Here is a 19,102-nt window from a genome sequence, read left to right on the forward strand (position 1 = left end):
CTTTCTGAGGTATAACGCAACCAGATAGTCTAGAGCCTTACATGACGGTACCACCAGTCACCAGGCAGTACTGAGAGGGCTCTTTTTAAACTGGTAAACGCGTTATAATGGATTTAATGGCCTGTAATGAATGGCATAACATCCATAAAGCTACAATACGGCCACTCGAACATGCCCTTTTATAATAATACTTGATTTATAGAGCATCGCGAAAGAACGTTGTTTTGCACGTGTTGGGATCACAACGCCTCCGTATCAGACAAGGGCGACAATGCGGTTGACAGCGAAACGTCTGTGAATGAAATTTTAATGGTTACCCGCCTGCCCGCGCTGACGGCGATGTTTGCACTCAAAAAATTAACATCACACTTTATGCTTCGGTTCTCACATTATTTAATGTCGTCGTATGAATGTGTATTTACATCGCAACGCTTCCAGGATTTCTTTTATATATAACTAGGTGTTGCACGCGGCTCCGCCCCCCTGTACTACTTCTGGAACCAATGTTTCTCTGTCCAGTATTCCAAGATAAAAAGTAGCTATAGCATTATGTGAATAAAGGAAATAGTTTATCTTTGATATTGAATTGAAAACTGTTCAGCGGTTTCTGTCTTAGATTCACTTTTAAATTGTTTCATTCTACGTGTCAATGTCTGATGCCAGCACATTGCGCTTTCAAAGATGATTTTTACCACAGATTTATGAACTCTAGAATGAACTTCTTTCCACGGTGTTTATGCGGCGCTATGACTTATCCTTTTTCAAACGAAGGCTATGGTGACCATTCACCACTTGCGTTATCTCACCTGCGGAGGCATTAAATAAAACTAACGAACGCAAACTTTGTAATTAATGATATTAATAAGACGTAAGTTTCAGTCTAGATTTATAATTCTTGATTCCTTACTAAAATATAAGCCTTTTATCGTGGGTATCAGGATTTTCTATAACCTTATAGAATTACAATGGCAAAGCTCAAAATAAATATTTGCGGATTATACAAACATTTGCCTTGATGCGAGAATCGAACCTGCGCTCTCCCGTTGCACAAGTGGCTTACATTAGTCAAATCTGTTTTTGTATATGTAGTTTACTATTTACGAAAAAATGCTATGCTGTGGAGAACGTAAACGCCACCTAACAGTTATTTCTTACACTAGAAGTCGTGGAAGACAAATATTTTATTGTAATTAGTATCATAATTGACAATCGTTGGGAATCTTGACTTTTTAACACGCAATTAATCCATTTGATACTTTACTGTTCTTCAAAACGCGCCAAGAATTATGTATGTGTGACACAAGAAGTATGTATGAAACCATTCACACTTTTTTTTTAATTTACATATATAGAGACTAGCTTTTGCTCGCGGCTTCACCCGAGTGAAGGAATTTTCTGGGATAAAGTCTCGATTTATATTTTCCAGGGACAGAAAGTAGCCTTTAATCTTCCCAGTGTTATAAGCTATCTCCATACCAAATTTCATAAAATCTATTCTGTAGATTGTGAATAATTCGATAACATACAGATAGATGGACAGAAAAATGGCAATTGTTTTATAATATGTATGGAAATCCGGCTGAAAGAAATTATAATCCACAAATGATGTTTAAAAGTAATTGGTACCATTTGGCATCAATTCGGTCTAATTACATGTGCTGTCAAGAACGTATATAATCAATGTCTAACAATTTAGTTACCGTATTGGTCGTTTCTTAGCCCAAAAACCATAAAGTATAAACCATAAAATAGTGCAACATTTAAACCTCTGTGACATCTGTGTTGTGATCTTGAGGATAGGTTGCTCTTTTATATCTCCAATGGATAAAAATCCCCATTCGGTCGAGCGGATTCCACAAAGCATCAACCGACAGATGTCTGAATTTTATCTCACTTTTTAAAACCTCTTTAAAACACGTATAAAAAGTTTTGAACTTATTCATTGGCAACTACACCTACGTAACGTGCGGCTATTGTAAGTTAGACAAAAGCCGGATAAATGTGACGTGAAATCTCTTTTCTGTAGTATGTATAATCCACTTAGGGGCATGTAGTCGCTTTTTGTCAAAATACAACGATACGGTTCATTGATTTGTAAAAAAAATAACGCCACGGGGCACCTTGTGTGCAAACAGACGGTAGTTCGAGGTGCCGCTCTTGTGTTTGTTTACTGAGAACTATAGTGTCGATGCGCGCCGACAGATGGCGTTAGTTGTGTTCTAATGAATTATTGACTGAAAGTTTTCTTTGCAGGATCTTTGATTATGTTAAAAAGTTACTTTAAATATTACTTTATCAAAATTAACTAGAAGTGCTTTCGTTTTGAATGTTGACAATGAGACTTAAATAATGAAGTTGAGAAATGTTTTTTGAATTGAAACGGTCATAATTAGTCTAATATTTCACCCCAAGTGCATGTGAAGTTCAAGTCTCCTCTTTACTGCGATTAAGGCAGGAAATGGCACAGAACATGACGTTGACATATGACGTATTGATTGCATGATGGTCATTAAAGTTCGATACATTTTATCATTACTTACAATATGTATTTTTTTTATTTTGTAACAGGCGAGTGTGGATATAATTATAATTACTGGGCATCATCTTTGTATCTTATTGCTCAGGGTGACGTGTAACGACACGAAGTACTTTGTAATTCTACGTGTGGCAATGTGACTTCTGTTTAAAAAACGCAAAGGCAAGCGTTAAAACAAAAACTTGAAGATCACCCTTTTATTTGAATTTGTCATTAGTGATTTTTTAAGTAAATTTAAATGATAAATTTCGAAGTAAAAAGTATTTACTTACTTGTAACGCGACAGCAAGTTGCATAATAAACAATATAAAAATATATAAGAATTCCAAATCTATTTGAAGTTTCTGTATCGCTGTTAGTGTTAGTGTACCTACCCATCAACATTTAAATTTTCAACATGAAATACTTATTATAGACTATGCCCTTCACTCCTGCAGGGGTAGGTAGACGTGGAACGATGCTCCCGATTTTGGCCAAGCTTATACCGTCTTATGATATGATAGGATCCGGAATCCCATATCGGACACAAATTCCAATCCTTGACAACTTAGGTGAGTTTTTGTGGAAGCAAAGACCCCACACATCCTTTATTGCAGAGCACAGGATTCCAACCCAGAACGTCACAGTTCCTGGTTCTGGTGCATAACCAATAGTTTAAGGAGACAATTTTACACACAGAAATTATTAAATGAATATACTATTAAAGCTTAACGAAACAGCAAACTATGCTGTCTGTAACTTTATTTCTATCAAGATAAAAGAGCAAAATTCCAGATCACGTCACAAACAATATTCATTACAGAAAATATCGCCAGCTAAGTAAACCTATTCTAAAAAGCAAATTTAAACTCACACAAAGCAACAAAATTAGTTTAACAGCTCCATGCAATCCGTACAAAGTTCGCTTTGTGGAAAAAGGATTTTGAAAATGTATGCGTGCTTAATCGTATAATTTATAGGCTATTTATAAGCGAATTTGGGGAGTTTAATCCGTAATGTCACCGGTCGGAGTCTAGGTGGCTGGCCGCAAAGGGCGCGGACCGCAAGCTCACCTATTCACACTAGTTCCGAGTACAACACCTACAGCTATCGTTTAAGGTTAGATTGGGTTCATCAGGGGTCGAGGAAATTTCATGAACAGAATGCTTTACATTCAAACATTTATTGTTATCAGTATTTTTTACTGGATTCTCTTTTCGCATAGATTTACTTTGCTTGCTTAACTTATCTGAATAATATTAGATTATTGCATTGTATTGTGTTTTGAACATACGTATTATATACTTTAGTAGTTACGATGATTGATTTCATTCGGACGGTTAACTGTAAATGTAATTAACGCTCAGTAGTAAATAAAGAAGTAAAAATACTACGTTAATTCAAAGTCAAATCTCAGTTGTCATGTGAAATTATCGTGATAAGTCATGACCACACCGAAACTCACCACCTCTGTTGGTGGTAGAATATATTTTGTATCCACCCGATTTGTATCCACCGGATAGCGACCACCGTACACAAGGTGGTAAAACCCGTCATAATGTCCCACGTATTTGTGTCGCTTTCTGGGATCAACATGTATATATCCGGTTCCAACAGGCCGGCATAATAGTGTCAACTGCCGCGGGGTAGGTAATAATCTCTCGTCAATCGAAATTCTACCACCTCTGTTGGTGGTAGGATATATTTTGTATCCACCCGATTTGTATCCACCGGATAGCGACCACCGTACACAAGGTGGTAAAACCCGTCATAATGTCCCACGTATTTGTGTCGCTTTCCGGGATCAGCCTGTATATATTTGGTTCCAACAGGCCGGCATAATTGTGTCGACTGCTGAGGGGTAATCATCTCTTGTCAGTCGACATTCTATTGGACCTCACTCCATTTACTATCAGTGCAGTCACTTTGCCGTGCCAGTAAAAAAAAATACGATTATTCTCGATCAATGTGATAATTACTAATATTAGACGTTATTGTAGACATGGCATGGTGCCGCCTCCAATAAAAGCAGGTTGATAAGTAATTATTCCTATATCCATATGTGAACACATCCAGGGCCGGAGAAACTATTCATGACGTTTTAAAAAGAATTAGATATAATTAGCTTTGTAGATGACTGAATGAAATTGAGCCACATTCCAATTTCAGTAAAGTCGTATCGTAGTATTAAATTTGACGTTTCGTTTAATCGGAATATCTGTATGGCATTATTGAACCTGAAAATACATTATGAATTCAATTCGAAATCTCAAATGAATTTCTGGGTCATATATTTTGTCTTGTCTGGGCAATCTTCTAAAATATTTTATGAAATATGTCACTTGCAATGTATCATTTTAAATTTAATAGCCGTATTTACTATCAAATTGTCAAGTGTTACATTAATTAAATTCGACAGTAAATACACACAACTAAATATATAATATAATTATGTATCTTTTTAGGAATTTACTATCATAAATTTTATTCCGATACGCGTTCTAAGCCTTTATTTATATTTTAGCCGATGTTAATAACTTAATTCCAATACATTCATATCGATTAACAAATATACGCCACTCTAACGTGGATGCTTCAATCTAAAACCTTTCTCACTACACACGGCTACCTTATTGTGATGTCCGCAGTTGAACTTGATTTATATCACCTAACGTGCTTACGGAAACACTTTTGTTAACAACTTACTCAGAATCTTACAATTCTGATACTTCAATGAATAGATTGTGGGCATTTATGGGCTATTTAAGGGTTCTAATGATAAATGACGTGTTTTACTGTTGCTTGCATGTCGATGCCAATTCTATTGCTGATTTATGAGCAAGTTTTGAAGTTATATTTATTCTGTCGGCAAGTATTTAAAATATTCGGGTTTCATAGAAAAGAAATATAACAACTCGTTTAAATTATCGAAAATCAGCGCTGTTAAGCTAAGGTTGAATTGAAGCATGTAACTGAATAAGGAGATTTATTAGCAACATTATTACAATTTGTTGTTGTTTTAACGATTCAATATATTTCAAGGGGGTGGATGCCCAGCGTAATCGTAGCGAATACGTCCCAGGTGCACAGCGAACATGATCTGCAGGCACCTAATGTGTTTGAAGTCATTTTTGTAAAAGTAAACACACATAATTGGTTCGATAAATCTAATATAAAAGCATCGTTAGAAAAGTTTTACGTAACCAATTCCATACAGCGAAACAAATCCGATACAAATCTGGCTCCACCAATAAACCCGCGTCTAACTTTATGTCGCGCGGAATATCAGTTCCCCGACTTTACCCAATAAAGGGTAACCCTTGATCCGTTAAGTAAACAGAAAAAAGGAAAGGCTCCGGGCCGCGGGCGACGTAACAACTAAATCACCGGTAAGCCCCAATACGCGTTCGCCGCCCGGCGTCGCCCGCCTAAGCCCCTGAAACCCTTTAAGTTCACCTTCCCATATCCCAAGCGGAATAAACGACACGTGAGCTCTGTCGCCTTTTTACGGACGCCTCTACGCGTCTTTTTATGGGCCAATGTCAGTATTGGTACGGTTTTGGTAATTGGAGATAAGTTATGCTTAGAGGATATTGGAGTCTAAAGTCGCAACGTTTGCAAACGTTGATCATGTCTTTATAACAATGTTACGATCTATTTCTAGACAACGTATAGTTTAATCAATTTTGATTATATTTTCGGATTGATTAGTGTTTTGTGATTTGATTAGTTTTGTTAAAGTAGTTATATTTCAATTATAAACTTTCCAATAATCCCTATTCTTGCAAAAACAAACATTGCTGTCTCTAAAACATTTGGCAATATTCCTAAATAGGAAATTCATAGAACCGGCTGCGTTGTAATTTCCGCCATCTCGATTAGTTCACACAATGGCGTATCAAAGCGAACAGGAGCTTTCCCGATGCGTGACCGAGGCGCCCGCACTGACCCGACACCGACCGAACTACTTTCACCAAACACCCTTACACAAATTGATTTTAAATGGCGATTTATTTCCGCCTCATATCGCCGATCCGATCTCCTATGAGTTTTACGGCCGGCTTTACGTCGGCTTCACCCACTGCGACTTATAAAACGGTTTATTTCTTTTTCAGGGCCTTACGCATCCCTTAATTATAGAATTAATTCCGATAATGTGACCTTTATTATTTAGTTGCAGTGTTCGTGTAATTTAATTCTGTCGGAGTAAATTTAATTGGCGAATATCTTTTATTATTATTGGTGAAGTGAAATCATTTAATAAATGTAGGAATTAAAAATTCAATTAAAACAAACGGAATGCTCTATTTCATTTTACTCTTTTATGCACATACAATAAATGCCAGTGAAAATTGTTATACACAAAATGGATTAGGTAAGTATGTTCAAAGCAGATTTTTCAATACGGTGAAATTGATGCCAACCAATTTTGACAGTTCCGTCCAAAAATCTTTGGGGGAAGCCTGTATTCAGCAATGCACCTCATGTGGCTGATGGCGATGATGTTCCAAGTCATGTGTTACGCACGGAAAATGTACGTTATTGTATTTTTGATTATGTAGCAGTTTCGGTTAACTTTCCCAATATAAAAGGTTTTCAAATACCTATAATTCGTGAACTAAATACAGAAATATAAAGCATGATATAATGAAATTTGTATATGTTGATATACCTATTCTTGATTCTTATTGCGAATCGCATTCTCTTCGATCCATCTTGTTAGTTTTAATTCTATAACTTTGGACCATGTTACCAGTACCCAGAGCTTATTGTGAACAAACAACCTGCATTTTATTTGTACGCGAGTTGCAACTATTTGCAACATTATGAAGGAAATAAAACAGTTTTCAATTTTATCCCGTGACAATTGCAATGTGAAACATCAGACACTTCGTAAACGACTTCGTAAATTACACAAGCGAAGGCCGACCGGACCGAACGAGTTATAAAACTAAAACTCTAACGGTGACGACCACTTTTTATCCAGAATTCTATACATAACGGGTGTTTCAAATAAAAGTTTCCAACTCTATTGCAAAATTTTACCCTTTGCGAATTTGCGCAAATTACTTTATGAGCGGGCTTTTCAATTGCGAATAGAGATTTTTTTGCCGTCGCCATTTACAACTGTAGGCGAGATGGAATGGCTTAGAAAGTGGAAACCCGGCCGTGTACAGATGCAATCCCGATTTTACGAGAGCCGAGGCCTGACGTGTCGATCCTAAAACCGTCGGATAATACAAATAAATAGTAACCCTTCGGTGGCGGCGCGTTTGCTGCCGAAAGGTTTACTTTTATTGCCGGTGACTTTCTTTTATTGTACCCTTCATAATTGCCAGGGTTGAAAGAAAAAAACGGCATTTGCTATTTTCGTGCAAAAATTCTATTGTTTATTTTTTGGCAAATTACTATTTGCGAAAGATACACAATAAATGTTTATTTTTTGAAACCCGTTAACAGCAATTTAAAACATTGTGTATAAGTACTGTTTTTTATCTTTAACACTTTTGTCTTTAAAATATTCATAGAAACAGAACAAACACGTATATTAACATAAATGTCTTTAAATTGTATATATATTATATGTTAACTGGAAATTATGAATACAGTTTCGCGTGATATATATTGTCGGTTAAACGAGAAATTGATCATTTAAAATTTAAAGTAAGTACAAACAGCAGAATAATACACCGATTCCAAATATGAATGTCATTACTGACTGTCCTAATATCGCAATAATTGCTTAATTTAAGTAGTTTTTGAACCATCGATACGATCCAAGCATTCACCAGATGGGGGCGAAACAAACAAATACTTCTGTACTTGTAACATTAATTCAAATGAAATAATTACAATCTTTATAAGTTATATATAACGTACATAGATGCCAATCAAATTACTAAGAAATCTGTGACTGCTCAAAGAGCATACTAAACTCAACCATAAAAACCGTGTCGACTATTACATCCAATTAATGTATCGAGAGTACGAAGTAATAAATAAACTTACGCAGCAGGTGTTGTACACGGAACGGCTTCGATTTCGGCTTCAAAGCCGGCGAGATATAAATTTGCTTTTTTGCGTTCAATGGTCGCTTCCAGATTGAGACGTTTGGCGACCGCAAAAGCTTTCCCGCGGGGGGTGTTGGGTTTTTTGTCACTTTCCTGCTAACCTGTCAATTGTGACGACAATACGTCGTGATTGGTGAGACCTGCTGTGTAGACAGTGTATCTGGTATACGATTAGGGTTGTATGAGTTAGGTTTGACTGTAATGTATCTAAGGGTTATAGGAGTTTATAATTATTCACCGGTTAATCTCTACAATGATTTTTATACTGCTAATTAGAAAATATGATATATGTCTAAATTGAATTAGTAGAATTATGCTGACAGCTAACGTATTGTAAGATATACGATTACTTCGAAGTGAAATAAAAAAAAATATTTTTATACCTTCTTCTACAACACATGAATTCAGAAAATCTGTCAAGAAATTTATCAAATTTTACTACAATATTGCCCCACTCAAATAGCAGATGCAACAGTCTGTAAAATGAAACAGGTAGCATGTATGGAGACATCAAGCAAGCCATTACAATCATGAGAAAGTTTGCACGACAATGACTGCTTGACAGGAGATTATGCGGTCATCGAGCGACAATGGTTGCACCAACAAAACAAGTGCAATTATACCTGATCTGTAAGTTTGGGATGTGAGTGTTTATTTAGACGAAATGCTTAAGAACGCTATATATATTATGATATTAAGCATTTATTGTAACTAGATATTATTGGAAATGATTAATAATAAACTTGTAATTATTAAAATACACTGAATGTTATGTTTTGAGTCTTATGTCTTTCGAATTAGTGTTCTATATCCTGCAAGCCAATTACTAATTAATAATTTACCTAATCCCGTAGAACTTAGCCCCACACAGAAATCGAAAGGACTCACGGGTACTTATAATACTACACTCTATTGGTCGTATTATAATCATAATTTTAGTATATATTCTTATACGAATTAATGTAAAATATATACTATTTCTCCTACAGTATTTTTTCAATTTTTTATAAATTTTACTTAATCTACTTAATAGGGTTTGAAGTGATTTAAAATTTAACATTCTTTGCTCGGTTTTTATCACTCAAGTCATTTAACGTCGCATTAATAGCAAATGCAAACTACCACCCAACAGTCAAAGGTAATAACAATAAATTTGATGTCTCAATTTGTTCAAGATCCGTAAAGAAATGTGAAGTTTATAATTAGGGAGCCATTTAATTTTATGCGTAACGGAAAGCATATATCGTGATGACTCCGCCCATATTGAGACCACCTTCGGCATTGCGTTGTTTAATTTTTTGGAAGGTTTTATTTCTTTTTAACCGACTTCAAAAAAGGAGGAGGTTCTCAATTCGACTGTATGCTTTTTTTCGTGTTTGAAAACCAATTCAATATTTATGTTTTATAAGAACGCCCGCAAATGAATAAGTTATCTTATCATAAATCATTATAATTAACATCAATAAAATCAGATTATGAGAAAGTGGTATGATTACTGTTGATAGGTATCTCCGCAATGTCTATTTCTGCCGCCAAGCAGCAGTGTGAAAACACGGTTGTGTTCCGGTTTAAATACATTGTACCCAGTGTAACTACTGGACGTAATAAGACTAAACATCTCATGTCTCAGGATGGCGAGCGCAGTGGAATACCAAACAATACTTTGTAATTAAAGGTGTTGGATGGTGTCTATGGGCGGTCGTATCGCTTACCGCCAGGCGATCTGCAAGCTCGTCTCATCATTCAAAGAAATAAAAAAATGTACATGCAATTTTAATTTAAACGCATAGGGATTGGGAGAATTTTGCCAGTCTTCAGCAATCTTACAGATCATACGAAACGAATAATAAGTGTAAAAAACATTATAAATCGATTAGTGAAAACTAAATTACAATATAGGTACATTTTTAATATTTTTAATACCGACTAGTTGATGCGGTCTATGAGAGTCTTCATCAAAACAGATGGCACAGTGCCACCTGCATTAGGAGAAACTATCATGAACTGCTTGAACTATTTAAAAATATAATTTGAATCTATATATATAAAAATCAATTGCTGTTCGTTAGTCTCGCTAAAACTCGAGAACGGCTGAACGGATTTATCTTATCTTGGTCTTGAATTATTCGTGGAGGTCTAGGGAAGATTTAAAAGGTGAGAAAAATTCGAATAATTGCCGGGAAAATCCTCAAAACAGCATTTTTCTATTTCCCATACAAACGTTTTCTAACTAATACGTAGAGTCAATTTGAGCTTTATTGCTATTGTATAAAGTTCACTGTTGTCTAAGCAATGTAGGTGTGTTCCTAACATCAAAGCAGTGTGAGTTGGAGCACAGAATATAATAATGTAATGTCGCGTTCTGAAACTCAACAAAAGTGATATCGCGGACCCGACTAAATTGAACAGTCACAAAATTTAATATATCATTAGTTATTTGGTTGGCTTCACGATATTATTTCTTTTGTTTTACTTTAAAATGCATGTTTTCGTTATGGACAATTTTTGAGCTACTTTTGCATATCTATACTTATAATAAATCTGTAGAGAGGTCAATTCTGTACATGAAATATATTTCCAAAATAACTGGGGGTGTTTAGGGATCGATACTGATGCCAAAAATGCAATTAGTAAAATTTTTGTCTGTCTGTCTGTATAACTGTTATAGAAACAAAAATTACCTATCTAACTAACTAACTTAACTTGGTACAATTATTTTTCATACTCCTGAGCTGGTTATAGTATACTTTTCATCACGCTACAATTAATAGGAGCATAGCAGTGATGGAAAATGTTGGGAAAACGGGAGAAGTTACTCCATTTTTTAAGCTTCCGTCATTTCGTGTGCAACCTTAATGGTTAAAAGTTCCTTCGATTTCACCAGGATCCCATCATCAGACCCTGACCGGACAATCGGACCACCTGCATACCACCATAAATTAAAAAAAAATACCGACAAATTGAGCACCTTCTCCATTTTTGAAACCCGAAATCCACGCGGGCGAAGCTGCGGGCGGAAGCTAGTGCTGAATAAATTTAGTTGGAGTAAGTAGACGTTACTTGATTTAATTGTAAATCTATATGTTAATTATCAAAAATATTTTTTTAAAATACTAGGTGTTGGTCGCCGGTTTGCTTGCGTGAAAAGCCTTTCTACTACAATAGTCTCTAAAACACTGTAGGACGCTAGCGTGGTCTATTTAAGAATGAATTAAAACATCTACTATTTCTTATGGGAGCAAATTATCGGAATAAAAACTGGCTTATGTGTTAAACTAGGAGATGGTCTACCCGTGTGTCAAAATGTATCCAAATCGGTTTAGTTGTTTCTGCGTTTACTTCTCACAAACATACAAACATCTAAATATGTTCCTATACTTTCGCGTTTTTATTTACATTAGTAAGTGTAAATTTAACTACGGAAGCAAGAAAGAAGTATATGAATTGTAGATATTAGAACCTTTCATAAGTTAATCGAATATCAAGATTCGTCTTTATAATAATTATAATAGATATCGGTATATAATATTATATACCCACTGTCCCAATACGCTGTACGGGCCTCCCCAACTACTGAAAGGATTTAGTCTCATTAGTCCACCACGTCAGCCTACTGCGGATTGGCAGACTATATATACCTTCAAAATTCCTATAGAGAACTTCTAAGATATGAGAATTTCCTCATGATGTTTTCTTTCAGCTTTACAGCAAGCGATAATTCACCATCATCATCATCATCATCAGCCTACAGCTGTCCACTGCCGAACATAGGCCTCCCCTAAGGCGCGCCACGCTGTTTGGTCCTCCGCTCTCCTCATCCAGCGTCCACCGGCGATCCTACGAATATCGTCGGACCAGATAATTCACAAAGAATACATATTATTATGTTTGGTCCATATTTGCAATCGATCCGTAGATAGCGATTGGAATCTGTCCTCAGTCATATAGAGAAGATATGTCACGTGTCTTTTATGTTAAGTTTTATTGCAGTAAGTCGCGCGACAAATGCGCGACGCAGCACGGATGCGTTTTGAAAGCAGTAAACAATCGTAAAGTTTTATCGTCGCTAATGGCCGCCCGCGCTGATTTGTGGCCACGGTATACCATGCTGCTTTAAACTTAACCCCAAGTTTAACTATATGTAGGTAAATTACAGACCAATTCTGATTCTTAAATCGTTTTGGATTTTTGTTCTGTTAGCTCGTGTGTTAAATATTGTTACAGAAAACTATTGGTAGTGGAGAACCACCTGACCAAAGGTAATTTTTGTTCTTATTCCATACATTATTTTAATCATCATGGGAATAAAGGAGATCAATCTTAATTAAATTTCATATTGTACAAAAAAATCGTAATAAAAAATAATTCCCATGTGAGGTGCGGAGTGCGGCCGGTCGTCCATCACTAGTAATTGTCACAAATACAAATGCATACGTATATCATATTTATAAAGTATCATTTTGTTGAAATGGAGCCAAATTTCCGGGCCGCGCTTTCAACGGAATTTACAAAAAGCGCCATAAATTGGCAAATAATCCCCCGCATAACGCAACCTTTGTTTGGCCACACGTGCTTTTAATATCTGGCTGGCATCGTATGCAACAAAAGCCGGATTCAGTCTTTGTGCCGGCCAAAAGTAAACACTCGTAAAAACTTCTTGGTGTCGCGATACATTTGTTAATAAATTTATTAAATAATATCGGTACAATGAGTTAGTATAGAATTGTTGCGCGACAATCGTCCGTGTCGAATTTGTGATGAAACTGTGCGCTTTTGTTTGCTCGCATGAATGCCGCGTGAGAAGGAAGAGCTTCCGGCGCGTTGTGCAGGTTTTGTGCGGGATCGATGCCCTCGGCGATATCTTCATATCGAACATTGTTGTTTTTTTACAACATTCATATCCCTTACATGGTATTTTCACATCTTTCATAAACGGATATGCACCGGATTTTTTCCTCAAAACTGTAGTTTTGAAAAGTGATACTTTGTTGTGTTGTATCTTTACCTGAAGTGTTTCCTGTAAATATATGAATTAGTGCCTAAATTGCACTAAAGTATATATTAATAGAATTTGTGTCATATAACCAACAGTTTCTCCTGTGTCAGTTATCATGACTAAAAAGGTTCTTTGGAAATATCGCGTCCTTGCGATTCGAGTTACGTAGGTCAGTAATAACTCAAAAAGACATAGACACCAAAATAAACATGAAATATTTAATATTAGAATATAATTTTATTAAACACAATATATTTATTTTAACAATACTGAAGGTGAAAATGTAATAATCAAAGTAGGTCGTTAACATTAACAAAGACTGCAAACAAACAATCCAATGCTTTTCCAAAAAAAGAGACTGTCCATGTGTCGATGCACGCATCGGGGAGCGTATGATATGTGAAAAAAACTAAAACCGCGCCGGAACAATCGAAGCTAACTTATAAAATATGTATCCTGCTGGCTTTTGAAACTTGCACTCGGTACTATTTTGACCGCGATCGGGATTTTTCGGGAGGTAGAATAGAAAATCATAAAGCCGCCGACTGTATCGCGTTTGTTTCACTCTGCGTGTGTGTTGATTCAATTGTCTTCATTCAACGGTCCGCTTGTACTTTGTCGCTTTGTATTGGAATTCGATCGGGTAGATTTCAATTGCTGCGGCTAAGAAAGAACTATATTATGCATTGACGAAACGATTGATTCGATGATTGATTTCAAATCATTACGATGGTTGTATGTAGGTTCTGTTGAATCACAGTACGAAGTTATTTATAATGAGGCTAGTGTAACAGTTAATTATTTTTAAACCGACAATTGAATGAATCCAAGCCCAATAATTGAATTGTATACCTATGATAATAATATGTAGCTAAGTGGCACTTACATAATATAGTGTAATAGAATTTTTTATACTCATAAAATATGATGTCCATGTACAGATTGTTAATAAATTGAATTTTATAATTATGGTTAGCTTAATCAATCTTAAGAAAAAAGAGTATATATCAATTCAAACTATTTCTTCATTCACAATTTTTTTGCGTCGTTTTAAATACACATTGATTCGCGTTCTTTTATTTAGTTTGCTAGATTTTTGTATAATTATGCACCTTTAAACAATATATTTCTGTGCCATAATTGCTGGTTCTATGCTGTCTTGATTTAATTTTGTATATGCTTACATATCAACTGCTGAATAAATATTTAAATATTGACACAGAATATCAAGTATGTCCCAATGTCATGCATATCGCTAAAATCGCATAAAAAATCAATTTACCAGAATAATGCGTCGCTACACGGTAGTTGACAGGAGACATCTATAAGACTTGATCTTAATGTCTGCATTGAACGTGAAAAAATTCACAAAAACACGCCATTATGTGACGGTCATTAATTAAGATTGGAGTCTGTCGGTGAGACGCGTTGCCATTTACGAAAGAATTTTGTGGACAGGAACAATATAGCGTGTTGGACAATGTTTTATGTTTAGTTCCTAAAGCCGATGCTTGTTTTAGGATTTTGATTTAGTCCTTCCAGGTCAGGGCATGTTTAGGAGGAATATATTTCATGTTCTTTGTAAATTATTGATAACCCGCGACTATGTTACGTGAAACCTTAAAGCTTGGTGTGATGCAATTATAATGAAGTAGAATAGAAAATAACATAAATTTCATATTGTATAAAAAAAAAACTCGAAATTCATTCCCAAAAAACGGTACAGATTGCAATACTGCAGACTTTCAAAACAACACACAAGTACGTCACCAAAACCAAACAATTTCATTGTAAGATCGTAAAAAGGTAATAAAGGATGCAGCCGAGATGTGAATGCACTAATTTTTATAATAAAACCCGGTCGCAGTCAAGTGTTATAAATTAATAACGGCAGCGCAGGACCGAGCCGCGCCGCCACCGCGCCTCACCCGCGCCGGCCCGTCGCCGCATCGCCCCCGCTCGGACATTTATAACTCGCTGCACCGATACAAACGTCATTTTTAACCGTCATCGCTAATTTGCCATTGTTTCGCCGCTGACGCCACCTTTTTTGCTCTAAACCATAAAAAAGATAAAACTTTTTGTTGTTTGGGCAACCTTAATTGATTATAAACGTTATGTTTGATTTTGAGGGTAGGTGCAAAATTTGGGCGCGTGGAAGGTGTGAGTATTTTTTTTGTTGAAAGCATATGGCGTTGATAAATTGGTATGTTTATTTAAGGGCATTGTTCTTGGACAAGATATATACATGTAAATATAAAGTGAGGCAATAAGTGCGCGAGTAGAGCGCGGTACCGACAGTCGGAGTGCGCCGAGTGGGCCATACGTTAGCGGCACCTCTGCGTCGCTTGCATGAAGGCGACACGGCCGCCTCGTCTACTATAAAGCACGGCGCAATAAAGAGAATGGATGCCGCCCATCGGCAGCCCCGCCCGCCCCCGCCGCCGCCGCCCGCCGGCAGGATTACCCGAATCGCCACTATTTATCGCTCGAGCCTTGCGCCCAGGTGCCATCAATCTATTTAATGATCGGGTCAGCACATGCTCTTGGTCTTTTTGCCGCCAGCGTCCACCGTCCGCCGTCCGGTGCGGCAAAACGAAGACGCAAACACCTAGGCCGGGAGATGGACGTTTGATGAGGCGCTTTTGTGTCGATCGCTGGCGTTAAAAGGTTTCCAACGCACTATCAGCAAAGTATTATATAGGTTTTGCTTATTTTTTAGGCTACCACGAGCCCATAAAATTGACGTCCGGCAACGTTTGTGCGCCAATATAAAGATAAAATCTTTTGTTATTTTCCCTATGACCGCGGCTCTCCGGATAGATAGACTTTTATTTAGCGTATGTTTGCGATGGAAAGTTAGTGAACCCGTGGACGTGATACTTGTTTTCGCATGGAACCCAAAAAATCAAGTTTGGATAAAGAACTCATCTAGCTGTGTGATAGTTTGTAACTTTTTAGGACACACTATTATTTTCCACAAAGTTAATTCCATTTTTTTATTTTATTAGGTTTATAAATTCTTGAAAAGGGACAAAAATCCTCATCTAATTGATATGAACCCTGTGGAAAGATATAAAGCAAATGTGCGGCTTATCAGCGTACAGAAATAATCCTACCAGTTGTGACGGGAACTAATCAGAACTTTAGAAAATAACTACTGGCCTCACGTTCGTTTATTTTATACTAACACGTGTGTATTCAGATGTTACCTGAATTCTGCATAACAAGACACAATCCATTCTCTACATCTATAATTCGTGCAATCACAACCAAATCGCACTTAAAAACTGAATCGAACTTATATCAGTAGACAATGCTGGCCACTTCATCGTAGGATCGGTGAATGGCTGTAGATAGCACAAAAGGCCCATTTAGATCGGCGCGGGCGGTCATACATCTGCCACGATCGTGCGCACGGCAATGGACATAAGGATTTGACGGGTCTTAACTCAGCCGCCTTTAGCCCTCGGCTTTGTTTAAACGATCTTTGTGCTGCCCCAGCCTGGTCAGCGGCTTAAACTAACTATTATAGTGGATGGTGATTGCATAACGAATTGTGTCTCACGAAATGGTTAAACGCACAAGAGTTAATACACGAAATATGGTCCTATGATCTGTTTAGGGTAAAAAGGTTTCGTTTACTATAATATATAGAGCTAAATTGAAGATATGATGTTGCAATTTCCAGCTTTATTGGACAAAGTAAGCTTTGATTAGAGTCGGTGCCGTAGGCTAGCATTCATCAGAAATCAATACAGTTCTTCGAAAGTAATTAGGGACGTCCTCTTCCGTTGTTTGCAGTTCTCGGATTAATAATTTAATTATTACATACTATATTTAATATATTTTCTATCTTTAGTTTATCAGTTTTATCAGTTCTGTACACAAAGAAATATTGAGGAGAGTTGATTATCTTCACAAATAATCAATCAGAGGGGCAAATATTGGCCCGTTCGCCAAAAATGTGTAAATCAGTGTGTCGGACACGATTGGGCAATAATGTAGTAATATTGGCCCTACCTCAATAAGCCCCGACTTGTCGTCTTTGAGCGTTAAACTTGCTTACTTCACCTGAACAAACTGCCTCCCAACCGAGGGTGAGGACGCTGTTTCCAATGTTCTATACGGCACGGAAATTAATCATTTTTATACAAATTTCACAAAGTAAATGTTTCCCGCTTTTGAAAGAATCTCCTTTACTTGTTCGTGAGTTAAGGCCATAGTCCATACCGCTGGTCTATTGTGAATCGACAATTCATCTTGTTGGGATAGTTATTGCAGGAATGCAGGAAAACTTGTGGATAGTTTTTGTTAAACACAATTTTATTATTAAGAATATAAATCAACGACATTTGTTATACGACATATTGACAAAAGGAAAAACATGGAGGAGGGCAAAGACAATTATTTCTTATGAAATATAATAGATGGCGTCACACGTATGATTCAGTAACAGATTATAATATTTACATAATACAACACATCTAATAGCAAATACAATTTTAGTTATTACGGTAATTATACTAAAATATGCTGCGGTCATAATGTGATTTTTAAAGGTGAGTTTTCCATATCCTACCTGTAATAATTATTTGTATTTTTTTATACATTAATATATAGTTTCTTTTAACAGTTTAGTTTATAGTTTCTTTTACTGCAGGTAAAATATTTTGCAATTGGCAAAAAAAAATCTAACCTCAGCAAATGTTATAATTATTAACCATTGTAAAAATATTTTTTTACGGTTGGAAACATTGGATTCCACACTTCTAAATCTTAAAATGTTAATTATTATAAAATAAGTAACATATCGTATTGCTTCCTTAATACAATGGACACAGATCGCAAGGCGGGCATCGCGTGGGCGGGCGGCGCGCAGTTCCGGTCAAGTCGCGGGCGGCTCTCGGCTTCCGCTCGTCCAATTTGGCCACATTCAACTCGGTGGTGGGGGTAAGACGTTTGATACCTTCCCCCACCCGGCCACCACCCGTCTTATTTGCTTTAACTTGTAGCTTGGAATGTGCATTTCGGTATTTTAAAGATATTTATTTATTTATTAAAAGACACGACAACAGCATACATATTGCTCACTAATTATAATTTCTTATATCTTATGACAGAGTTGTCATAACACAATATATTACATACACCTATAATAGGCATGTACAATATTATGAGACGTTTTACATTTTATAAGACACATTACAGCTAAAGTTTGAGTTTTGTAAAAAAATAACAAGGAAGGAGGGTAGGTGAAGTGGGAACGCCTTAAGAATAAAACAATTTAAACAAGATGTATAAAATCATGAGAAATTAAACATAAAATTTTAACTAAGAATAATAAAATTCGAAACATATGGGGCTTTATCAACTTGTTCTTTAAAATAATCTACGAATACCTTAATTAGGGTTTGCCTTCTACTTTAAAGAATCAGTTCGAACACTCATCAATTGTTTTATCAGTGAACATTATATTCCACTATAATTATAATATCTACAACAAAATCTCTTCACTGG

Source organism: Manduca sexta, chromosome 10, assembly GCF_014839805.1.
Source record: "Manduca sexta isolate Smith_Timp_Sample1 chromosome 10, JHU_Msex_v1.0, whole genome shotgun sequence".
Classification (NCBI taxonomy): domain Eukaryota; kingdom Metazoa; phylum Arthropoda; class Insecta; order Lepidoptera; family Sphingidae; genus Manduca; species Manduca sexta.